The sequence below is a fragment of the Alligator mississippiensis genome, chromosome 16 (genome assembly GCF_030867095.1).
Source record: "Alligator mississippiensis isolate rAllMis1 chromosome 16, rAllMis1, whole genome shotgun sequence".
Lineage (NCBI taxonomy): Eukaryota > Metazoa > Chordata > Crocodylia > Alligatoridae > Alligator > Alligator mississippiensis.
Window position 1 is genome coordinate 9,934,520 of NC_081839.1, and position 25,480 is coordinate 9,959,999.

The window sequence follows — 25,480 nt, forward strand, 5'->3', positions numbered from 1 at the left end:
ACTGCTCCGTGTTTGGCAAGGGTTGAGCCCCTTTAGCCCCAGCCTTCTGCTGCCATGGGGGCAGCCCTCCCCCATACTGGCGCTGTGCCCCAAACATGCCCCTGTTGCACGTGTCCCAGGCACTGCACAAGGAGCTGTCTGCATGGACCTAGAGGTGCCCAACCCACTATACCCTGTTGCTGCTGATCACCATGGTGCTCCAGGAGCATCTGCTCACCTGGCACAGGACCCTGAGCTTTGATGGTGCAGGGAGAAAGCCCAGGTTGTTCTGCAACCTCCATCACCACCTGGAGGGTTACCTGTGGCTGCACTATACATCCCTGCCTCCCGCAGCCGAGGAGGCCAATGCTGCCAGCATTGGCACATTCCTCAGTGTGTGATGCCCATGCTCACCTAGCTGTTGAGGCATGGGATGCTCAGTAAAGTTTTGACCTGTCTCCTGCCTCCCTGCATGCTGTGGTTGGGAAACTTGGGGGCCGGGGGAGTGTAGTCAGGTCAGGCAGGGGGCAGGGGCAAGTGCCAGGGGCAGGGTCTGGGACAGGAAGGGCCCTCCCCACAGTGCAGGGTTTACCATGTGGCCAGGGCTGGGGTGCCTGATGGCTCCACTCAGTACCAGCTGGTGGCAACTGTGTGAAGCTCTGGGTGGACTCTTCAGATGGCGGGGTGTGGTGTGCGGGCATCTAGGCAGGGGCCCCACCACAGAGGAGCTAGTACTGCTGGTGGCCAGCAGTGACATGGCCGGTGGCACCTCATGGCTGGGGATGATGTTGAGGAGCTGTTGAGGCAGGTGCTGGCCCTCAGCTCCCTGATCTGCTGGTGGAGGTTGCGGGTGGGGAGCTCGGCAGGACAGGCTACTGGTGCCCTGAGGTGCCCTTCCCTGGTGACACATCACAACGGGTGCCAGGCCAGGGTGGGGACTCAGGCAGACCACCCGTGCTGCTATGCACAGCATGGCTGCAGCCTGGGTCCCTGGGCGCGAAGATCTCTGTCCGTTGCTGCATAAAGGGCATGGTCTTGTAGGCACTTCCCAACTGATGGTTGTGGTCGTAGATGAAAACCCACTGTGCCCACAAGGCCTTAACCTTTATGGAGCACTGCTGCGCCAACCACTTGTGCCCGTACTCCTGCATCCAGCCTGACACCCCCACATAGACATGGGCATTGGAGTGCCTGTCCCGTACAAACTGGTGCTGCACCGCTGCTATGCCCCACAGCACCATGAGGTTGACAGTCTTTTCCATGGATCAGTTGGGGCCCTAAGCGGTAGGCACTGGCATCACCAATGACAAGGCCATCATGGCTCCCGTGCTAGGTCTCTGGGCCTCTGCTTAGCTGTCCCTGCGCTGCTGGGCTGGGCAGCTGCTTGCAGCACCCAATGCAGGGGCACAGCCTGGGACTGGGAGCTGCGTGGTGAGGCAATGCCTCACATCACCTACAGGCTCCTAGCAGGCTGCTGGGGTTGGGTGGCGGGCAGCTGGAGCTAGCTCTGGCAGCCAGGAGCTGGCTGCAGCTGGACCTAGGTGCTGGTAGGCCTGGCAGGAGCCTGCAGGCCTAAACAGCATGAGCCTGGCAGCTGCATGGCAAGGGTGCAGGCATGCTGGTGCAGCAAGTCTGTGCAGGGGGACACAGGGACCTGGAGTGGCCTCAGGCTGCCTGCATGTGCCTCAAGGCTCAAACTACCTGCAGGCTTTTCAGGGCGTGAGGCTGGAGCAGGCATAGAGCCAGCCCAGCCCTGGGGCAGGAAAGGCTCCCAGCCATAGCCCTGGGGCCGAGCTCAGGCTACCCCCCTAGTGGCATGGCTGACCAGCAGCAAATCTGCTTCTGGCTGGTGTTACTGCATTACTGCACACTAAGTACTTGTGAATAAATTTGCTACTCACATTTGCAGGTAGCAAGTATACTCGAGTGGCATCATTTACTGTGCAGTAAGCATGCACATGTGTAGACGCATGTGCTTACTGTGCAGAAAACGATGCTACTACACAGTTAATAGGCCTGTGCGAGTTGGCAGCGATCTGATCCAGCTTCAGATCTGGCCACTTTGGATGGCTGCGATCCGATCCGTAGCTCCGGACAGGGTTTCCGTCTTGGAGATCCAGCCATAGGGTATAACTTGGTTGTTTCTTTTCCGATATGGATAAAACTTGCAAGGATGGTAGTGTCTGCTGAGATCATGAAAACTGCCAAGTTGCAAGAAGATCAGTGCAGGGGTTTGGGGGGAACTGTACCCCAAATTCTTATAGTTTCATAGTAGCTAGGGTCAGGAGGGACCTGAACAGATCATCTAGCCTGACCCCCTGCCACAGGCAGGAATGAATGCTGGGTTCACAAGGCCCCAGACAGGCGATCATCCAACCTCCTCTTGAATATGCCCAAGCTAGGGGCGAGGGCCACTTCCCTGGGAAGTTGGTTCCAGATTTTGGCTGCCCTAACTGTAAGATATTACCTTCTGATCTCCAACCTAAACCTATTCTCCATCAGCTTATTATCATTGTTCCTCATCACTCCAGGTGGTGCTGGGGACAAGAAAGCTCTACCTATTTGCTGTTGATCCCCCTTGATGAGCTTGTAGGCAGCCACCAGGTCCCCCCTTGGCCTCCTCTTGCTGAGGCTGAACAGGTTCAGGTCCCTCAGTCTCTCCTCGTCCTGCTGCCCTCTCACCAAGTGGGTGGCCCTCCTCTGAACCCTCTCCAGGCTGGCCACATCCCTTTTGAAGTGCGGCGCCCAGTACTGGATGCAGTACTCCAACTGTGGCCTGACCAAAGTCGCATAGAGGGGGAGTATCACCTCTCTGGACCGGCTTGAGATGCACCTTTGGATGCAAGGTAAGGCTGGCCTTGCTGGCTGCGGTCTGGCATTGGTGGCTCATGTCCATCTTGGAGTCAATAATGACTCGAGATCCCTTTCCGCCTCTGTGCTTTCAAGAAGGGAACTCCCCAGCCTGTATGTGTGCTGTGGATTCCTTCTCCCAAGGTGCAACACCCTGCATTTGTCTACGTTGAACCCCATCCTATTCTCGTCTGCCCACTTTTGTAGTCTGTCTAAATCTAGTTGCAGCCTCTCTCTCCCTTCACGTGTGTCCACCTCGCCCCACATCTTAGTGTCATCAGCAAACTTGGACTGCGTGCTTTCCACCCCCTTGTCCAAGTTGCTGATGAAGATGTTAAACAGTGCGGGCCCAAGGACCAAGCCTTGGGGTACCCCACTGCTCACATCTCACCAGGTTGAGTACAACCCGTCCACCACTACTCTCTGGGTGCGCCCCATCAGCCAATTTTTGACCCATTCAACTGTGTAGGCATCAATGTCACAGTCGCTTAATTTATTGATGAGGACGGGGTGAGAAACAGTATCAAAGGCCTTCTTAAAGTCTAGAAAGACTATGTCCACAGCGACACCATCATCCAAGGATTTAGTTACTTGGTCATAAAAGGCAATCCGGTTGGTCTGGCAGGACCTGCCTTTGGTGAAGCCGTGCTGATTGCCCCTGAGCATGATCTCCCCTGCAGGCCCCCCACAGATATGCTCCTTGATGATTCTCTCCAAGATCTTCCCGAGCACCAAGGTGAGGCTTACAGGCCTATAATTACTTGGTCCTCCTTCCTCCCCTTCTTAAAAATAGGGACCACATTAGCTAGTTTCCAAAAAGCCTTCTTGAAAGCCAAACTCATGTCATGGCTGTGTGTCACACCACAGGGGGGGGTTAAAACTGCATGTTTTATGTACGTTTACCACAACAACTGCTATATTCCCAACTCAGCCAAAGACCAGAGGCATGCAGGGGCCAGAGGAAACACTTAATGTTCACCTTGAGGGTGTCCTTGAAGAAGTATGGCATTGACACCACAAATTGGAAAAAAACTAGCTTGGGACAGGACTACATGGTGATGCTTTGTGAGGAAGGCACATCTTACTGAAAGGAAAACTATTTCACTCTATAGGCAGAAAATTGACAGAAACATAAGGAAAGGAAAGAAGATGGAGGTTTCTCACTTCCTGGGCAAGTGCCTAAACATGGGCTGAAAGGTGGGAGGGGCCTCTTCCTTCAGCATTTAGCACCTGCTACTTGCAGGTGTTGCCCAACTAAAATTTTTGGAGTTGCCAGGCCTTACACAAACATTTTGCATTGCAGCTGCCTGGCTAGGGTGCACAAATTTAAAGTGGGTGAAGCCTGGCTGGATAGCAGCACTACAGAAAAGGATCTGGGAGGCTTAGTAGATCACAGAATCGATATAAGCTTGCAAAATGATGCAGCCATATAAAAGGCAAATGTGGTTTTAGGATGCAACAATAGAAGCGTTAGGTGCAAGACATGGGCGGTGATAGCACCTCTCTACTTTGCCCTGGTTAGGCCTTAGCTGGAGCGTTGTGTGCAGTTCAAATCAAGTCTGCTGTAGCGTGCCAATGAGTGCACTTCTGTGAGCCTCCACATCTCGTGTATCTATCTCCCCATGCTTCAAAATGGTGGCAGGGTGCTTCAACTAAAGCTTCTTCAATTTGCCTGATGGCTCCACTCAGCTTTTGAGCTTTTGTTTACGTGCCCCTGCCACCACTTTGAAGCACAGGGACGCTGATACACATGACGCTGTGGGCACTTTAATTGGAGTGGCTTTTGGAGCTGCTCTAATTAAAGTGCCCCCTCCCACCCTCAGACCATGTGTAAAAACACCCATAGAGAAGTCGGGCTGGAGCCCAAGTCTAACCCGTGCCTGAGGAAGGATCATAGCTATCTGAAAAATCCTATACAATCCATAATCTGAATTCTACATAAGACTACTGTCAACTCTAATTACAGCATGTCAGAGCAGCCTCCCTGCACGTGTGCAGGCACCCTATGGTTTTATGGAGCTAGTGCAGAACTTGCTGAATTGTAAACTGTTTAAGTGCCAAATTTGCAATGACGTGGATACATAGGGACCATTTGGGCGTGTAAAAAGAAACAGGATTTAGCCCGTGGTTCAGAACCTCCAGACTAGAGCCCTTGTTTGAGACAGTGCACTTATCAGATTCATAGGGACTATTTATAGACCATCTTCTCCTCCTCCTTCTTGAATGTACCCACTATATTTTAACATCAAAATGCATGAACTGCAACTGTTACTACTTTTGCAGAGCATTTTTCCTGGTACTGGGATCCATTAGTATTGGTCATAAATCAGTCAGAGGTTTCACGTGCCAGAACTAGCAGGCTGCTATAAGAAATCCTTGATTTCTATAAAGTAGGAAAGCAGGGCATTTCATCAGGGCATCCAAGCCATAAACGTCTGCACAAAATAGAGATGTCATTTCGTTCCAGGCAGAGCTATCAAGGATGCTCAAGGCAAACCAGATAGTTTAATAAAGGGAGCTGCACTTAGTTTATCTTGTTTTCCTATTGTCCTTGCTTTATTAAATGGCTGGCAGCACTGTTTCTGCACATGGCAATAATATGTCTCTAAGCCGTGACTAAGGCCAATTTGTAGAGAGCTACCTCCACAGAAGGGCCCTGAGACTATCCTGCAGGGGACTGATTTTAAACTTCTGACTCTCTCTTCCCTTCAGACATGTCATCACCATTAAGCATCTTTTTACCCACTGACTGATTGAGGTCTCTGGATAGCACTGTTTGTGTAAAATGCACGATAGCAATACACACTTGTTTTGGTTTTAAGCTCTACTTTCTGTGTATCTCAAGACATTTCTACTGCACCTATTTGAGAAGGTAGTAACAACAACTATGTACATAAGGACTACTGCAAGAACAAGGGTTATTCCATAGGCCACATGTGGAAATCCAAAACATACCACTTAGTGTAGACAGGTGCATCCCATAAGAGCTACCAGAGCTCATTCCTAAAACACACTGCCTTTTAGGGTTGCCAACTCTGACTGAAGCTATTCCAGGATATTTTTTTTCCAACATGACATAATATCTTAACAGGGGTGCACCAATAGAGATTTTTTGGGGCCAATACTGATGGCCAATTTTTAATGACCCATATTGGCCAGTACTGACTGCTAATATGCAGCCAGGCAGCTTGGAAAGCAGTGTCTAGCTGGTAAGTCTGTTGTGGGGGAAAAGGGCAAGGGGGGAGGGAAGGGGCATTCTGGGGGCAGATTGAGGCCCCCACAGTGAGGGAAGGAGGAGTGGAGCTGGGGCAGAGGCAGGGGCAGGCGCTGCACAGCTGGGGGTAGGGATGCGGAGCTGCAAGTGACTCATCCGGGGGGCGCAGGGTGGGGGTGTGGCTTCAGCCACTGCATGCACCCTGGGAGAGCATGGGGGGCATGTGCCCCTGGACCTGCGCGCAGAGTGAGGATGGGTTGGGGCCAGGGTGGCATCAAGTTCTTCCTGGCGGGGGGCTGGGTTGGGCTGTGCTTGGGGCAGGCGGTGGTGGTGTTGGGAGGGGGACTACAGGGAGGAGGGCTACAGCCACCCCAAGATTCACTGTAGCCCCACCTCCCAGCGCCGCCACTACCCACCCCGAGTGCAGCCCCAGTCCAACCCCCACACTGGGAAGAGCCTGGTGCCACCCCCAACCTGCAGTGGCAGCCCACCCTCACCCTGCACACAGATCTGGGGGCTTATGCCCCCCATGCCCTCCCAGGGTGCATGCAGTGGTGGTAGCCACTACCCCCTTCCCATATCCCCACACATGCCACTTGTGGCTCCATCCCGCACCCCCGCCTGGCTGGGCAGCCGCAGCCCCACTACCTCCCTCACCGCTGGGGCCTTGGTCTGTCCCCCACTCCCCTTCCCTCGCAACAAACTTACCAGCCGGAACCAGCTGCTCTCCACGCTGCCAGGCTGTGCTCCTGGCTGCCTGCATGCTGCACTGCAGCTGTGCACATGAACGGGACATTTATCGGCAACATTATCAGCCACATCAGCCAAAAAGAGCCTATTGCTGATACTGTCAATTTTCCTTATATCGGTACCAATCGAATATGGGACCAATGTATCAGTGCACCTCTAGTCATGAATTGTACTGTTCAACCTGTTCACAATATAAATCTCCCAGATTGCTTTCAATAGCCACCAGGAAATCAATGCCAGTTCCAGTAGATTCCTGGCCAATCCAGGAGGGGTGGCAACCCGACTGCCTTTTGGAACATTCCTTCTCCAGTGCCCTGGAACAAGAGCTTGCTTCACTGGAGCACAAAAGTCCCTGGTGTAATATTAACAAGTTTAATAATTGCTTACCCTGACCATGTGTGAGTAGCCAGCCTCCTGCACTGTTTGTACTGGTGCTAGTTACTGTAATGAGGCGTGCCATCTCAGACAAGGGTAACTTGCATTTACCCCTGGGATTGTGAGAGACTGTGCTAGACATCCCCCTCCAAGTGAATGCTACTTATTGCCCCTTTCAGTGAAGTCTCATTTTCCTTATGAGTATAATCATAGAAAATGAGGGTTGGAAAGGACCTCAGGAGGTCACCTAGTCCAACCTCCTGCTCAAAGCAGGATTATCCCCAACTAGACCATGCAACCTAAAGGAGGTTGCATGCAGATCCATCTGAAATATCCTTGTTGTTCCCCTCTTCCTTGACAACCTTATTTGCACGCCACAATCCCTTTTCTGTTAGATGCCTCTTTCTGTAGCTTCCAGTAAACTTAATCCCTCTTACAGTCTTACTTTACTAGTCTGGGGCTGCAACACACTGGAAAAATGCAATATGCATGTTGTCACGGCGGGGTCCTCACGGAGGGCCGTGATCCCCTTGAGGCCCTCTCACCGCGCTACTCCGGCCCGAGGGCACCCTCCATTCTCGCCCGCCATGTCTTGATCGAATATGTAATAGGGAGGCTGCCTTGTGTTTCCTCGGGCCTGTCAGCTCTTGGACCCCTCGTGGGTCTCCCTGTACAATGGGCGCTACCTAAGCGCCCTAGCCTTATGCGCTATGCGTGGCTCCTACCTCCCTTGATACCACGCCCCAAGCCTCGCAGATGTAATAGACGTTGTTCGGTCTGTCTCTCGTGCCCAGCCTCCCACTGGGCCTCCCCGATGGTACAGTCCCGCTCAGGGACTCCCTAGCGGGCTCCGGCCCTTCCCTGGCCAACCGCACGGATACCCTCCCTGACCCTGGCTCCCCGCGCTGCTACTCCCTGTCTTCTCAGGGGCAACCGCAGCGCCCTGCCTCGGTCTGAGGGGTATTGCCGCCCTAGCCTGTGGCCGGGCTCGCTATGCCCATCTCGGGCTCCTCAATAATGGCCCCTCTCTAGGGCTCCTCAATAATGGCCCCTCTCTAGCTCCTCAATATGGTGTTCCCTCTTCTCTGGGGCTCGCTGTGCCCACACTGGGGCTACTCAACAATGCACAATGGCGTTCCCCCTCTCTGGGGCTCGCCGCGCCCACACTGGGCTACGCAATACTGTACAAGGGCGTTCCCCCCTCTCTGGGGCTTGCCGTGCCCACACTGGGCTACTCAATAATACCGCGCCTTTCCTGGGGCCGGGGTCTATGTTCCCCCATACCGGGGTCTATGCTCCCCCACACGCAATCCGGGGTCTAGGTCCCCGTCCGCAACCTACGGGTTGCGCCCGCGACCCACTGGCCATGCTCCTTGCCGCCAGTTGCTCACGCACTGGCGTGCGAGTAATTGAGGCCTCCTCCACCCCTACAGCCTCGCCCAAGCCTCCAGGTGTAATAACACAACACAAAACCACAAGCCCCTAGGCTGTAACACAAATGCAGGCCGCATGGCCATAACTCATCATCGTAGCTCAAGCCTCCAGGGCTATCATGAGCTGTACTTGCGACTTAGGCTCCTTCCCGTAGCTCAGCCGAGGGAGCTCCTGCCTCTCCAGCTGCTGGCAGAGAACTGCCAGCCTGGCTTCGGCCCTGGGCTTTATAAGGGCCAGGCCCTGCCCCATACAGGCAGCTGGCTCCCCTTAGTTGCTCCGGCAACCCACAGCTGTGCTCACTTAGTTCTGCCAGGGCTCTTTCCCTGGCAGTTTCTCCTCTCTTAGGAGCAGGCACTAAGGTGCCCTGCGACACATGTACCTGAAAAAAAAAAAAGTGGTGATTGCAGTAGCTTTCAAAGAAGTCTGGGAAGAGGCACTGCCAGGTGGCTGGCTGATAGGAAACTACAACTCAGGAGGAAATGCTACGGTCCTTCCAGGAGTGAAAGTGAAATGTCATCACAAATTGTGCAAAATAGCGTATTTGGGAACTATGCAATATGGTCAGTAAATTACCTGTCCTAGTGATTGGAGCCATAGATTTTATGGCCAGAAAGACTATTATGATCAGTCTGACTGCCTGTATTGCACAGGCCTGAAAACCAACCTTAGGAATGCTTTTATCAGTCCATAATTTTGCTTGCGCTCAGCCTGGCTCTCAGGAAGGGCTCCAGGCATGCTGGAAATGGAGGATTTAGCACGTTTCTTCATGCTTTGCTCAAATTTGTTAATTGCACTCCATAAAAATGTGTGCTTTATTTCCAATTTGAACTTTCTGACTTAAATTTGTAGAATGGAGTGCTGCTGGATTCCAGTGTTTAGCATTTGTGTCTGTATCGCCATCACTTTGTTTTCTCCCCATCTCTGTGTTGTATTCACCTCTCACCCTCATCTTGTACAGAGACTGAAAGCTCTCTGGAAAGAAAACACTTTTCTGTTCTCTGTATAGTCCTGTTGTGTAAGGAACACTGTAGTACTAATGCTAGTGCTAATACCAATGCTAGAGCAACAAACCAAATCTCCCTGTTTAAGTAATTATGGGCCATGACTATGTCTCCTATTTCTTTGATAAGTTAAATTGACTGAGTTCCTTAGGCTATGAATAGATGTTGTATTTGTCCCAGGATTGGTTGTGCCTCTGTGGGCATGTCTACAAGTGCAATTAATGCAGCTGAATCAACTCCGATACAGTTCACACCGGAGTCAGCTCCGCAGTAAAATGTTTCACGTAGATGCACCGTTTGTCTTAGAATGAAAATGTCCTGGGATTGGTGCGTCCACACATTGCCCTTCCAACTGGGTTTAAAGAGTGAGTGATTGCACTGTTACACTCCTGCCAGCAGGTGGTTGGAGAAAGCATACATCTCTGTGCGCCGGGAGCTGGTCAAGTGTTCCCCTGACTGCCAGTGCTCAGAAAAGTGCCTCTTGGGTGTTCAGACTGTGGGTGGGTGGTGAACTGTTTGTGGGAAGGATTTTGGTGCTATTCAGCACATAGCTTGTGCCTCTTACCACCTGCCTTATTTCCATTGTGTTTGTGCTGCCACTACTAACACTGATCCATAGTGGTGGAAGCTCTGGGTCATGATGTGGTCATCCCCTTGCAGACCTTCCTGGCTAGCACCATGTACTCATGGGGGCGGCTGCAAGTAATGATGGCCACCATGACTATTTACATTTGTGTCAAGAACAAGGGCGCTGTAACGGGGGGCCTTCTCAGGGCCGATTTACCTTTGGTCTACCCACCTGTTCCTGGGCTAACGGCCCACCACGCCTTGTTGTTAGTTAAGCAGGAGGCTGCCCATCGTTTTCATATGTTGGGGTCCTCTGCCAACACTGGCCTTGACCCCAGTCTTTCTCTAGCTAGGCCTCCCCATCTAAACCCACCAGATAGAGTTTCACTTCGAGGCTCTAGCTCTTTAGTCTTGGGGCTCGTAGCCCTCTTTCTTACAGCACTCTGGAGCACAGCTTCCCTGGCCCAGAGACCTGTCCACTGGTTCTACAGCCAGAGGGTTGCAAGTTCAAAGCCTGGAGAAATCCCTGGACCTCCAATGTCCCAGTTCAAAAGAAACAAAAAAAACTACATGTAGGTGCACCAGGCCACCCTGGCTTTTTAGGCTTGCCCTCTGTGGCGCTGGGCCTGTACCTCAAATACTGCACCATCTCTGTCGCTGTGCCTGTGCGCCCCGAACACTGCACCTACACAGGTGCTGGAGTTCCCATGCTATAGTGAGGCTCCAATGAGGCCTCCTCCTTCCCCAAAACCCTCACCCAAACCACCGGTGTTGTTCAATAACAAAAGAAGAAAATATGAACAGTCTTGTCCATGGGCTATAACAACCACCCAGAAAATATGACTAAAGAAGGCAGCATGCCAGCTTACAGTTTCTTAAGGAGTCGTGCTTCTGCTCCCCCACCGTCTGCTACAGTCCTTCTTCTGGGGTTCCTGCCGCTTCTCTGGGAGTCCTCGGTAGGTCCCCTCCTGCAACCACTGGACCACTCTCCAAGCCTCTCCAGGGAGCCCTGGGATGACTCCTTCCCCTTTGGCCAGCCCAGGGTTTTTATAGTCCTGGCCTGCTCCATTCCGGTCAGCTGACTAGCTGGCCAGGCTCAGCTTTTAACGCCCCCCTTACCAGTACGCTGTGCCCAGAAAGTTCTGGTTCTAAAGGGGCTGACCTGCCTTCTGGTAACAGGGCTAGGGTTCCCTGTTACAGGCACACTTCTTGTGCAGAAGAACCTCATGCACATGCTTGCAGCCAAACAGATGGTCCGTGGCTACATCTGGATCTTAGTCTGTGGCAGCAGCTGCCACTCTGAAGATCTTTTGGCACATTGTGGCTGGGCAAAAATCGAAGCAGCTCCAAACATGGAGTAGCATTACTGGTGGGAGTGGAACATCATGGCCACCTGGGATATCAGATTGTGGTGCACAAAGTCCTGCGTGTCCAGGGGCACCTTCATGGACACCTGCACCCAGCTTGGCCTACACATATAACCATGGACAATGGAGATGAGGACATCCTTATCCATGAAGAAGTGCATTGCCATTTCTCTGTGGAAGTTCACAATGCCAGGTAGCCTTTGGTCTGAGGAAAACCATTTCAGCAGTGGCAAGTCATCAGCTGGAGAGTAAGTGAGAGAGGTGTGTTTGAGGATCCTGCAGATGATGGTCCCACCCATTGTATGCTTTGCCAACCCACAGGAGGATGTGGACAGCTCTGTCAGCCTAGGGTTTCCTAACTGCCTTGGGGCTATTATTGGCACACATCTCATCATCCTTTCCCCTGTGCTCCAGGACCATTAATTCAGCAGCTAGAAGGGCAACTTCTTGATCATGCTTCAGGCATTTGTGGACTACCAGTGTTGGATCATTTCATGCTGGCTGGTGAGGAACTGTGTAACTATCAGCTCAGCAGCTGCAGGATAGCTGTGGAATGCTTTTTGGTACCTCAGGGCTTCCTGAAGGTGCCTATGTATGCCAGCAAGCAAACATGTCCTGGTTTATGGTCTTTCCACGTGTGCTGCACAACACCTGTTGAAAATGTTCCATTTTGCCAGGAATAATTAAGTATTCCCTGAGCAAGAAAAATCAAGAGCGAGCTGGATTCTATTGCCTAGTGGTTAGGACACACATAGCAAAGAGGAGATGTGGGTTTCAGTCCCTCATTCAATGAACATTCAAGTATTTTATTTTAAATGTTCATTAGAACAGGAATAAGAATCTAGGTCTTCCATTTCAGACCTAAGTATCCTAACCACCAGGCTACAGAGCAGAGGTCAGCAGCATTTTGCAGCTAGCCTAGTGCCTTGCACACCTCCTTCCACCCCAATGCCCCCAGTTCAAGCTGCTGGTGCTTTTCTCACTGCAGATACCCAGCCAGTCTGCAGGAAGGGTAAGTGCAGGCATAAGAGAGGAGCAAGGAGGTCTGTGGAGGGGATGGGTGGCTCAGTGCAGCTGATGGTGCTTGATTCGTTGCACTGCCCTAGGCCATGTGAGACTTTCCCAAACTGGTCGAACCTTTTCCAGCCTGGATCTGGCCTGTGGGCAGTAGGTTGCTGATCCCAGCTATAGTCATGGGCACAAGCCATCTCTCTCCCTGTCACGGAATGAGTAGTTAATTATTTCTCTCTCAGGTGTGAATGTTTTCTTTCCTCCCCCTCTCTGGTCCAACGAATAGCTAGTTATTCCATGCAAAGTGCCACAGTTTTAATAGGAGGGGTGGGGCATGCCTCCTCCCCCCAGAGTAGCCTATAGCCTGGTGACTAGGGAATTCACATTGGAGAAGTGGATTCAAATCCCCTTGGGCAGAGAAGGGAATTGAACCTGGTATGTGCAACAAGGCACCTGACTTCCACCTGAAGCTCACTGTGATCCAAAAATGAGGCAGCGCCTAAGTCCTGCATGGGGCCCAATCTGACTGGTGCGCTATGATTGCATGCATTATGGGTATTAGCACCTTGTAGTAATGTAGCATTAAGGCTAGGGACAGACATTACATATAAACTGGTTTAAGTGATCAGAAATTGGTTTAAACCTGTAACAGAATAGAAGTTCAGTACACATAAACCAGTTTGAAAATGGCTGAAACCGGTTTGGGATAAACCTGGTTGAATGTAGTATCAGACTTAATTAATTTGGGTCAAACCAGTTTATGCAATGTCTGTCCCAGACCCCTTCCTTGTTTAAGTTAAACCAGGCTCCGCCAGCATCCCAGCATGCTCTCTGGGCTGGGATCTCTGCTTCACAGCAGAGTTGGCCCCTTCCCTTTGCTCCCTGGCAGCAACTCCGGAACAGACTGCAGGCGTCTGCCTGGCTTCCCCGTGCTCCTCCCCATCTTTTTACCACTCCCTGCTAAGCAGAGATTCCCCCCTCCCCTCTGCCTTACACATACACCTCTTAGCACTAGCCAGCATACATGCTGGCTATGATCTGTGGTGTGGCAGACAGGACAAAGGCAGACAGAACTGTGTCCTTTTTGGAGCTAATCAACAGGTAGCTGGTATGCGACAGGACAGAAGGAACATGGCCTTGTTGCACGTTAATTTTGGGTGGTTCCTGGAGCTCTTAAACCTTGGATTGGTTGCATTTTAACACCTTTAAGTGGGTTAAAGCCCTCATTATGTAGCTCAGAGATATGCCACTCCAAAGTGGAATTATCTCTTGATCTGCATTTTGATAATCTATTTTCTATTCCACTAAGGTGTAGCCATTCCACACATATGTTCCCCTCAAGTTGAAGGTGCCAGGGCTAGGTGCTGCAAGAGTTCCTCAAGACCAGCCCCGATACCAATCAGCTGGCGCAGGCTCACATCCCTGCTTATGGGTTGAGTGTTGCTGACCTAGTTGCCAAGCTGCAGTACAGAGCCTTTAGAGGCTGTCCAAGAAGTTTGAGATTAGAAAATGAAGTTCTTTCTTCCCCAAAAGACAGAAGAATGACCTGAATGATTTCTCTTCTACAACCCTTGCTAGATAGAGGTTTTCAAAGCTACAGGACTGTTCTGGCCCTGTGAGTGGCATTGAAAAAAAAAATCTCAGTTCTAGAAGAAAACCAAAAATCCAACCAGTTGTGCAGAAGCCATTAATACTATATGCAGTTACTAACTTAACAAATGGAAGGTGCAGCTAAATGGAACTGAATGGATGTGAGTTCTAAGAAACAAACTGGAAGGAGTATCTCAAAGTGTTACTTCAAACATTAGTCCCCGATTGTTTCTGACCACTGTCGCAAGCTCTTGGCATTGGCACCAGATGAATGCCAGCATGTACTGCAGGGCTCACTGTTACATCTGGTCTTATTAATATCTTCATTAACAGTCTGGAAATGGCATGTTTACTGGGTAAATAGCACTTTAATGACATAAAAGACGTTAAACTGGGAAGACGGAAAACTCTTATAGGGGCCTGATGAGATTTGAGACATGAACAGAAAATGACAACCTGGAGACAGTCTTGGAGCCACAGCAGAGCATCAAAATCTGAATCTTACTTAATGGAAGGAAAGGTGGAGAGCTGGCCATGCAGCTTGCCAAGTAGGTACTGGGAACACTGGGCTCATAGGGACACCTTCACTTCAGTGAGGTTGGAGAAAGTTCTCCCAAGCTCACAGCTGGGAGCATGCTGGCTTCTGCACCTTTGTGTCCTTGCCTGATGCTCCCACCTCTGTGCAGGGCCAGTATAGCACATCTAGTATTCCAAACAAAGAGCATGAGCAAGAACAGGCAGCTGAGCAAAGATAACATTTATTAGTGCTTCTATACAAATGCCAGAAGCCTAAAAAAACTAAGATGAGTGAAACAGAATGCCAGATATTAAATAGTGACTATGGCATAACAGGCAATCTCAGAGACTTGGTGGAAAGATGATAAATCAATGAGATACCATTATAACAGATTACAAACTATATAGGAATGACAGTGTAGGATGTGTAGGGGGAGGAGTAACACTGTATGTTAAGGATAGTATAGACAATAACAGCATAAAAATCTTATCTGAAAGGACAACTACCATAAAACCCTGTGTGTAGAAAATTAATCTATATACTATATATAAAGGGCTTGGGGGGGGTGGCTTCTGGTGGGGCATGGCTCCAGCCAGGGCTGCGTCAAGAATGCCTGTCAGGTGGGGCATGGCTTCAGCAGAGCGGGCCAGGCAGATGCAGATCAGGGGGTAGGGGCAGACGTGGAGGGGGGTGGCAGGGGGCCAGATACAGAGTGGCTGTGTGGGGTCAGACACAGAGCATGGGAAGGGGTGGCACAGGGCTGAATGCAGAGTGGCAGCAGCATGGTGTGGTGGATGGCACAGGGCTGGATGCAGAGTGGGGGGGCTCATAGCTGGATGCAGAGCAGTGGCAGCACAGGGCAGTGGGTGGAAGTGGCAGTCACCATGTCATTCTTGATGGGCAATTCGCTATTACTTAAATAAAAAGAATATAGTACTAGGACTGTACTTCCAACCACCTGATCTCAGGAAAGTGAAGACGATTATGAATGCTTATAGATTTCATAGACACTAGGAGCTGGAAGGGATCTTGTGAGATCATCGAGTCCAGCCCTCCCACAGTAGGCAGGAAGTCAGCTGGGATCAAGTGACCCCAGCAAGAAAAACATCCACACATTTTTCTGAAAGAGTCCAGAGTAGATGCTTGCACCACCTCTGGGGGGAGTTTGTTCCAGACCCTGGACACTCGTACCATAAAGAACTTTTTTCTTATGTCTAGTCTAATTCGGCCTTCCTGGAGTTTATGGCCGTTAGACCTTGTTATCTCTAGGGGAGCTCTGGTGAACAGCTGTTTTCCCAGGTCCTGATGTACTCCTCTTATATAATTGTAGGCTGCTGCCAAGTCCCCCTGAGACTTCTCTTTTCTAGACTGAAGAGTCCCAAGTCCCTCAGCCTCTCCTTGTACAGCCTGCCCTCCAGGCCTTGGATCATATGAGTGGCTCTCCTCTGGATTCTCTCAAGCTTTTCCACATCCCTCCTGAAGTGGGGAGCCCAAAACTGGACGCAGTGCTCCAGCTGTGGTCTCACCAAGGCCAAGTAAAGTGGGAAGACGGCATCCCTGGTTTTGCTTGAGATGCAACGGTGGATGCATGCCAGAGTTTGGTTTGCTTTGCCAGCCACAGCATTGCACTGGTGGCTCATATTCGTCTTGTGGTTGTTCAAGACCCCCCAGGTCTCTTTCTGTTGTAGTGCTAGTGAACGTAGCACTGCCAAGCCTGTAAGTTGAAGGTTCTTCCTGCCAAGGTGCATCACCTTGCACTTCTCTACATTGAAGGCCATCAGGTTTTGGTCAGCCCACCTTGACAGCATGTCCAAGTCAGCCTGTATCTCCAACCTTACCTACTGTGTGACTGCCCTCTCCCATAATTTGGTGTCATCTGCGAACTTTACCAGTTTGCATCCGACTCCTGACTGCAGAATGAAGATGTTAAAGAGTACTGGCCCAAGTACCAAGTCCTGAGGGTCTCCACTGGTCACCCTGCGCCACATTGATTTGCTCCCATCAACGAGTACTCTTTGGGTCTGACCCTGTAGCCATTTACCTAGCCATCGGACCATAAGATGATCAAGGCCACAGTTCCCTAGCTTAACCATGAGGACATCATGGGGTACTAGGTCCAAGGATTTCTTGAAATCCAGATATATGATATCCACATCATCTCCCTTGTCCAGGGCACATGTTACTTGGTCATAGAAGGAGATGAGGTTGGTCAGGCAAGACCTGCCAGTCACAAAGCCATGTTGGCTGGCATTCAGACACTTGCCTACCATTAGTCTGGAGTTGATGGATCCCTTGACAATTTTTTCCAGGATTTTTCCAGGGATGGACATCAGACTGATTGGTCTATAATTCCTCAGGTCATCCCTCCTCCCTTTCTTGAAGACAGAGACTGTATTGGCTCTTTTCCAGTCTTCTGGGACCTCACCCAAGCACCACAAATTTTCAAATATCTCTGCCAAGGGGGATGCAATGATGTCTGCCAGCTCCTTCAAGACTCTCGGGTGCGTTCCATCTGGGCCCGCAGACTTGTGAACGTCCAGTTTCTCAAGGTGTTCTCTCACCTGATCCACATCAATTTTGGGCCCGTCACCCGCTCCCAGGATGGTTTGTGTCCTTTCTGACAGTATGATCCCCTTGAGAGGGTGAAAAACCAGTGTGAAAAAAAGTCATTTAGGAGATTGGCCCTTTCTTGGGCATCAGATGTCAGTTGTCCTGTTAGATTTTGTAGGGACCTATGCTATCTTTGTTCTTTTTTCAACTTCCCACATACCTGATTAAGGACTTTGTTATCCTTGATTCCTGTAGCTAGTAGTGGGGAGCATGGTGGTGGCCACTCCCCCACCAGCACCGTCACCCTCCCCCTCCCTCATGCCTACTGCAGTGCCGCCATAGCCAGCAGGAGCTCCAACCTACAGAAAGCAATAGACCTTGCTAGTAAGGCAGCACAAGAAGACAAAGCAGGAGACTACAAAGGAAGCATTCCACTTGTATCAGCATGCTATGCAGAATTTTCTCCATGTGGTTAAATAAGAAGCACAAGGTGATAAAGCAAAGCAGAGTAGAGCAAAATGTACAGAATATCTGGACAGAGCAGAAAAACTGAAGGAGTATATGAAAAAGGAAGGAAAGCCTGCACCAAAACCAATGAAGGAGTCTTGTCCCAGTGATGAAAGAGGGAATGAAAGTGTTGGGGAAGGAGATCCTGAAAAAAAGAAACTACAGAACCAGCTTCAAGGTGCAATTGTTATGGAGCGACCAAATGTAAAGTGGAATGATGTTCGATGTTGCTGGCCTAGAAGGAGCCAAAGAAGCACTCAAAGAGGCAGTAATATTTCCCATTAAATTTCCTTATCTATTTACAGGAAAAGAACACCTTGGAGAGAAATTCTTCTGTTTGGACCACCTGATACAGGAAAAATCTTACTTGGCAAAAGCTGTGGCAACAGAAACCAACAACTTCACTTTCTTCTCAATATCCTCTTCTGGCCTAGTCTAAGTGGTTAGGAGAGAGTTAAAAAAATTAGTGAAAAACTTGTTTCAGCTCGCCAGAGAAAACAAGCCTTCCATTATCTTCATTGATTAAATAGATTCTCTGTGAAAGTCAAGAAGTGAAAATGAAAGTGAAGCTGCTAGACAGATTAAAACAGAGGTCCTTGTTCAGATGCAAGGGGTTGGAGCAGACAATGAAGGAATCCTGTTTTAGGAGCTACAAACATGCCCTGGGTTCTGGATTCAGCTATCAGGAGAAGGTCTGAGAAGTGTATTTATATTCCTTTGCCTGAAGACCATGCCAGGTCTGCAGTGTTCAAGCTTCATCTTGGGACCACTCGAAACAAGCTGACAGAATCAGATTTTTGAGAGTTTGGAAAGAGAACTGATGGTTATTCAGGTGCTGGTATAAGCATCATTGTACGCGATGCACTGATGCAGCCTGTTAGGAAAGTGCAATCATCTACTCACTTAAAAAAAGTAAAAGGACCATCACTGTCTAATCCAGATGTTTTGGTAGATTTGCTTACCCCATGCTCTCCAGGTGATCCTGAAGCCACTGAAATGACATAGATAGATGTTCCAGCGGATAAGCTATTTGAGCCTCATGTTTCCATGGCTGATATGCTCAGATCATTAGCTAATACAAAACCAACAGTAAATGAACAGGATCTAGAAAAATTGAAGAAGTTTACAGAAGACTTTGGTCAAGAAGGCTAAACCAAAGACCATTGCAGATCATCTGAACTTGTTTTTGCTTTAAATATTTTTGTGTCCTTATTGATGGCACTTCAAATAATTGCCAATTAAAATCACTCCCTTCTTACTTTGCACATGGAATAAAAGGTATCTTTGCAAAAAGACCCTAGAGCTTTTGTATTGTACTGTTTTCCCTCAAATTTCTATTATCTTCTATTAAGAGGTAGAATTAAGAGTATAATTTTAGGATGATATTGCAAAGCAAGTGATGTGGTACATTCTATTAAATTAGACCCCCGTTACAACATTCATTACATTTTAGTAAATGTTAGCTTTTAGATCATTTGTTGTAGATGTGGCTGTAAGCTACATGAACTTCCAGTAGGCCCAGTGGAAGATGCCCCTTCCCTCCTCCCCGTTTTAAGGGGTAAGAAAGGACTCATTTAACTGTCAGGTATTCTCAGTATCAGCCAGCATGCCTTCATAATAATGGCTATATTTTTATTTTAATTTAATTTTAATTTGGAGATTAGAGAAGCTGCCAAAATAAAACAAGCAATAATAATGGGAGACTTCAACTATCCTCACGTAGACTGGGTAGGCACTTCATCATGGTGAGATGTGGAGATAAACTTTAAATGACTGCTTCCTAGAACAACCCATCTTGGAAACCATGTGAGGAGGAGCAGTTTTAGACCTTGTCCTGAGTAGCACACGGGACCTGGTGCAAAGGTCTCTGTTGGTAAACTGCTCTGCAATAGTGAGCATAACAATCATAATCAACATGCTACCAGGACACAAGCCAAAAAATTCGACCACGCCTAAATTCAACTTTAGGAAGGGAAATTACGTAAAAATAAGGAAGTTAGACAGAAGTTTAAAGGACCAGTCAACAATGTAAAAGGCCTGCAGGTGGCTTGGAAGCTTTTAAAAATGCCATATTATAAGCTCCAGAATAGTGTATACCACAATTCAAAAAGGTATCAGGTGGACCATTAAAACCCCTGCATAGTTTAATATCAAAGTTAACAAGGCCACTCAAAGCAAAAGTGAAAGGTGTGCCCAAATGAGGAAAACAGGAAACGTCACAAACTCTGGCAAGTCCAGTTTAAAAGTGAAATAAGGCAGGCCAAACAAGAATTTGAGGAGCCTCTAGCAAAAGATGCTTAAGTTAATAATAAAAACTTTTTTTAAGACCTCAGAAGCAGGAAGCCAGCTAAAGAATCAGCAGGAGCATTAGATGAGCAAGGGGTAAAAGGTGCGCTCAGGGCTGAAAAGGCCATAACAGAGAAGCAGTTGTGCTGGTTACTATGCTTTTAGTTAGTACCTCATATTAGAAGTACTAAACTTAATGTACATGTAGCACACCCACTGTGCATCAGCAACCAAAAAAGCCAATAAAATGCAAAAAAAAGCCCAGCACTCCCCCACGTAGACTGGGGCCCTGGCTGGGTCGGGTCATGGAGCAATTGGAGCCCAGCAGCTCCCGCCACTGCACACACTGCGGGGAGCTGGGGAGGGGCAGCACATTCTTCCAACCCCTTGGCTCCAATGTGCCACGGCCCTGGACGAGCCACTGGACTCCGACTGCCCCATGACCTGGCCTGGTCGAGGCCCCATTCATGGTGACTCCTCCAGAGTTGTGGTGCTGGGGAGCCAAGGGGGGCACAAGGCCTCCCCCATATCTTTGCATGGAGCAAGAGCGGGCTGCAGTTGTGAGGCAAACTGGGCTGGTGGGACACACATGGCGCCACGCCGCTTTCAAAGGCTACAGCAAGCAAGAGAAGCAGGCAGCAGGCAGAACTTAGCTCACTTCATAGTTGCAGCCTGCCTTCACCCTGTGCAACGATTGATGGAGGAGAAGGGGGCATGTGCCACCCTTGGCTTCCCAGCGCTGCGACTCTGCAGGAGCTGCTGGGTTCTTCCTGGGGACAGCTTAGATGGAGCAGGGGTCCCGGGGGCTCCATTTCCTATGGCCTGGCGATGCAGCCAAGGTTGGCCCTACTCCTGCTCCGCCCCCCCCTCCAGACGGTGTGGGGCTAAGCCCTGACTGGAGCTGGTATGTGGAGGCAGCCAGGGCCAATGCAGGGCTGGGGGGCGGTGAACACCGGTGTTGGGCAGTGACCCATGGCACAAGGGAAGGAGCAGCCACATGGGTGCAGCAGACCCCGGCTCTGAGCCCAATCCCTGCCCAGTGTATGTGCGTGTGGTCAGCCCCCACAATTTTTTTTTCCTCCCTCCACCTATGCCTGCATCCGAGAGTGCTGAAAGAACTGACCGAACTCATAGCGGCACCTCTGGTGAGGCTGTTCAAAGAGTCGTGGAACTCGGAGGGGTCCCTAACATGGGCGACTGGTGCTTCCTGATCTTGGGGGTGCACCAGCAGCCAATCACTGACCAGGGTTGGGGGTCCCCTAAGTGGTTGATCGCCACCATTGGCAGAAGTGCCAGCAGCAAACCTGGAAGTGCCGCCGGTGCTTCTCTTGGCACCCCCACATTCTCAGGGGGGGCATCAGCTGAAATCCCCCACTCCCCAGCCAGCAAGGGCCAACCTCAGGGGGCACATGCCACCCCACCTCCCCCTACACATCACCCCTGAGACAGTGAGCAAGGGGTCAGGGCTGTGCACTGCCCCCCTGTCACAGGTAGCCACTCTGGGCTGAGCTAAAATGTGGCCCACACAGGTGTTCCTGGGGCAACCGCCCACCTTCTCTCCTGCCATGCCTTGCTGTTAATTAATTAATTGATGTTAATTAGCAGGAGGCTGCCCTTAGCGCCCCCTGGCAGCAGGGCAGTACATCTGCAGCTCCATTACCTCCCTTACACTGCAGTCCACACCTCACTGATGGAATAGCTGTTATGTCCTGGCCTTATCACAATCGGGCCCCTTTTTGTCGTCTCCAGGCCTTCCTTCCTGTGATCAACAATGCTGCTCCCTCTCTGGGGCCTCCACATCCACACTGGGACTTCTCAGCCACTGCCCCTTCTCTGGGGCTTTCAGCAATGCTGCCCCCTCTTTGGGGCTCCCCATGCCCACACTGGGCTCCTCAGTAAGACTGTTCCCCTCTCTAAGACTCCTTAGTAATGCTGACCATCTCTGGGGCCTTCTCCGTAACGCTGCCCCCTCAAGTCTTGCCCCCTCCTCTGGGGCTCACCACGCCCACTCTGGGGCTTCTCAAATGCTCTTCTCTGGGGCTGGGGTCTATGTACCCCATACACTGAGCCCTTACTGGTGCTGGGGCCCCCACGCTACTGTGGGTCCCCTATGAGGCCTCCTCCAACCCCTAATAGCCTCACCCAAACCACCGGTGTAACAACAAAACAAAACAGAAACTCGAGCCTCTTGGCTATAACCTAAACATAAGCCACCTGATTATAACAACATTGCTCAAGCGTCTTAAAGCTGCCATAAGCTGTACCTGTGGTCAGGCTTCTTCCCGCATCCTGAATTAAGGAGCTCCTGCCTCTCTGGCTGCTGGCAGGGAACTGCCTCTTGCCTCTTGTCTGTGCTTTATATAGGAGCCAGGCCCTGCCCCTTTCAGTCAGCTGACCTCCTGGTTGCCCTGGCAACCCACAGCTGGGCTCCTTATTCCCTGCTAGGGCTCTTTCCCTGGCAGTTTCCCCTCTCTAGGAGCAGGGAACCTCAGTGCTCTGTGACACCCCCACCTGTACCGCAGGGCTGGGGGTCACTGGGAGTGAGTGGGCGGGGAGCCAGTGGGAGCACGGGCCCCACACCAGTCTCCTGGGGCCAGCACCAGCAGGGCCCAGAGCTGGGTGGCAGGAGTACAAGGTCCTGGTCGGCAGAGGCTCTATGGAGCCAGGCCAGCTCCCCCCTCTCCCTGCTGGTGCAGCCCAGCCCAGCTCCACAGACCCCTGCCAGCCTGTGCCCCACTTTGGGCCCACTGGTGCTGGCCCTGCAACATTGGTCCCAAGATGGTGACCGGGGTCAGGGCACCTGTCAAGGGGCAGGGCTACCCATGCGGCCCTCAACAGCTTGCCAAAATTGAGTAAGCGGCCCTCCACCCAAAATAATTGCCCGACCCTGCTCCAGACTGTTGCTGAAAAGTAAGCTGTTATCAGCCTTGGCCATTTGCAAGGGTAAGCGGCAGAAGTGCTGCTAAGCAGAGGGTGCAAAGCCTATTTCTGAGTAACCACAGCGTGAACTTTTGCAGATGTGACAACTAACTTGGTCAGCAAGTGAAGGAAACCATCAAACACAATTAAACAAGGCACAAGGCCTAAAGGGAGATAAGGGAATTAAATAATCTATATACACTATATCATAGTTTCATCTTAAAGTAGCAATAGTAGTGATCGATGTAACCAAATGTATTAGATGGTATTTTGTTATAATACATATATTTTGGTTAAATGCTTAGATAATTTGTAAAAACAAAAACAGCCTTTCAGAGAAGACCATAAAGTAAGGTAAAAAAGAAACAGAAACAGCATTCCACAACGGGGAAGGCAAGGAGATAAAGAAATCCTCTCTCTTTCCTAAAGATATAAATCCCAGCTAATTGACACCTTCCAAGTTCATATGAGATCTGGTTCAGTCCAGCTCCAAAAGTTTCAGTGAAATGAAGAAATTTAAATAAAACCAATTGGAGGCCATTTATTAGAATATTAAAACAAGCCATCTATAAATATTGGGCATAGGCTGGAGGGAACTTTGAAGAACTCAGCAAATTCAAGAAGACCTGCTGCCTGCTTGAATCTGTGCCACCTTCCTCCCACCTCTCGAGTCTCCCCACCAGTATAGGTGAGAATTGGTGTTGTGCTGTTGGGGATAAACTTTGGGATAAGTGTTTATTCTCATGTTTTAAGGTGCAAGCAAATAAAAGGTTGGGCTGTAGTCCTGTTTCTGCCTCTTTTATCAGGACCTACCCATGAGGTTACCTACCCACCCATTTACATCCCAGATGTTTCAAACCTGGACCTGAGTCCTTGCTAAGAGTCCAAACCGCTATAAGGGAAGAGGCCTTAAATAGGCATTTTGAATGCCTGCTTTGGTAACCCAAGCACCATGTTAATACTCACTTTTTATCTGTATCTTACGTTTTTAAAGCAAAAAAGAGCAAATAAGAGTAGCTCCAATGTTGGCTTGGCTTGCATTACTTACAAACACCAGAGGTTTTCCAAGCAAACACTGTAAATTCATGAAACTTGACATCATATGACCATTATGTAGCACAGAGTGGAGACTTGTACTGTCACTTTGAATGATATTTTAAATTATGTTAATTAAAAGGACAAAGTAAAGGCAAACAAGAAAAACTCCTTGAAACAGGCAGCGTCTGAACTGAATCCAGAATGGCAGCTGCCTCCAGGAGACAGCTGCATCTGAGACATTTAAAAGTGCAGTGCTCAAGAAATATGCTCTTACACACATGCAGAAATCATGAAAACAGAACTGCTTCTGCACAGTAACCAGCACCTGGCACTTCCTGTGGGAGCCCTGAGCCCATGAGATACCAAGTGTTGAATGATCATGGGTGGGAAATGAAACACTACAGCTTGTATCAGTGCCTCCGCACCAGACAGATTGGAGCCCCCCAGCCATGACAGACCAGCAGAGAGAAATGCAGCAAGAAAGCCAACAACGTATAAGCTAGTGTTTTCAGTAGTTATGCAAAGTAGAATGATCTCCAAAGGAAGGAGTGGGAGAGCCATGTCCCAGAATACCCAGCACTCCAGTGGGTTTGAGCACTGTATCTGCAAGTGGAAAGAGCTGCATTTATATTCCCTTAAGTAGAAGACAGATTTGAGCCTGTCTCCCCAACATCCATAACTGCTGGGGGATGGGACCATATGGGTCCCCTTCTCCTCACTGTTTTGGGATTGGTGCCTACAGCCAGCCCATCCTTGCTTTACTTTTGTAAGAATACCTGAAATGGAAATTCAGTATTTTGTTCAGGTTAGATAAGCACAATGCTTGTTCTGCCCAAACCAAGAACCTAAATATTCCCATGATATATTAATCTAACCCTGCACTCTCTCTGGATTTTTCCCCCCCTTCACTAAGTGGCCAAACTGAAACCTCACTTATCCCCACAACACAAGCCTCCATGACTTTGGAACAAAGCTTCTCTGTAGCAGCATGGTGACTACTACCGCTGCTTCTCTTCTCAGTGTCCATTGGGCATTTTGAGCTAAATCCTAGCACTGGACTGCAAGGACATGAAAATGCCTATCTTGGCTGTGCAAGTGATGCATGGGGCAGTGTAATCTCCAGTCATAAGTGACAGGAGTGCTTGGGTTGTGACCCCCATTTAACATGCTGTAGCTTGCCTCAGAGCATGGCTTGGAAGGGAAAGACTGTGTCTGAACCATAAACCAGTAGGGACGCATTCCACGGTGCAGCCACACCACCCGCAGAAGCAGCTCATTTGTTTTTCCTGGTGAGAGGAGCAAAGTGTGCTGTGGGACATGCTGTGCCAGTTCTGTTGGTACTTCTGCTTTCCTGCCATGGGAAGGCAGCAATTCTTCACTGTGCTCCCTGTTTGGTGAAGTATGGCTATTATGCTGTCTTGGGCAGAATTTGGCTCTAGATTTCCAATGAGCAAAGATGTTTACTGATTATGGCATGATAACAGCTGTGAATCTCCACAGGATTTCCATCCTGGAGTAAGCTTCT

The 25,480-nt window shown here is 49.9% G+C and overlaps 1 pseudogene; it reads left to right on the forward strand.

Moving 5' to 3' along the window:
- Positions 1–11,653: 11,653 nt before the first annotated feature.
- LOC102576103 (vacuolar protein sorting-associated protein 4B-like) lies at positions 11,654–19,018 on the forward strand (annotated as a pseudogene).
- Positions 19,019–25,480: the final 6,462 nt, after the last annotated feature.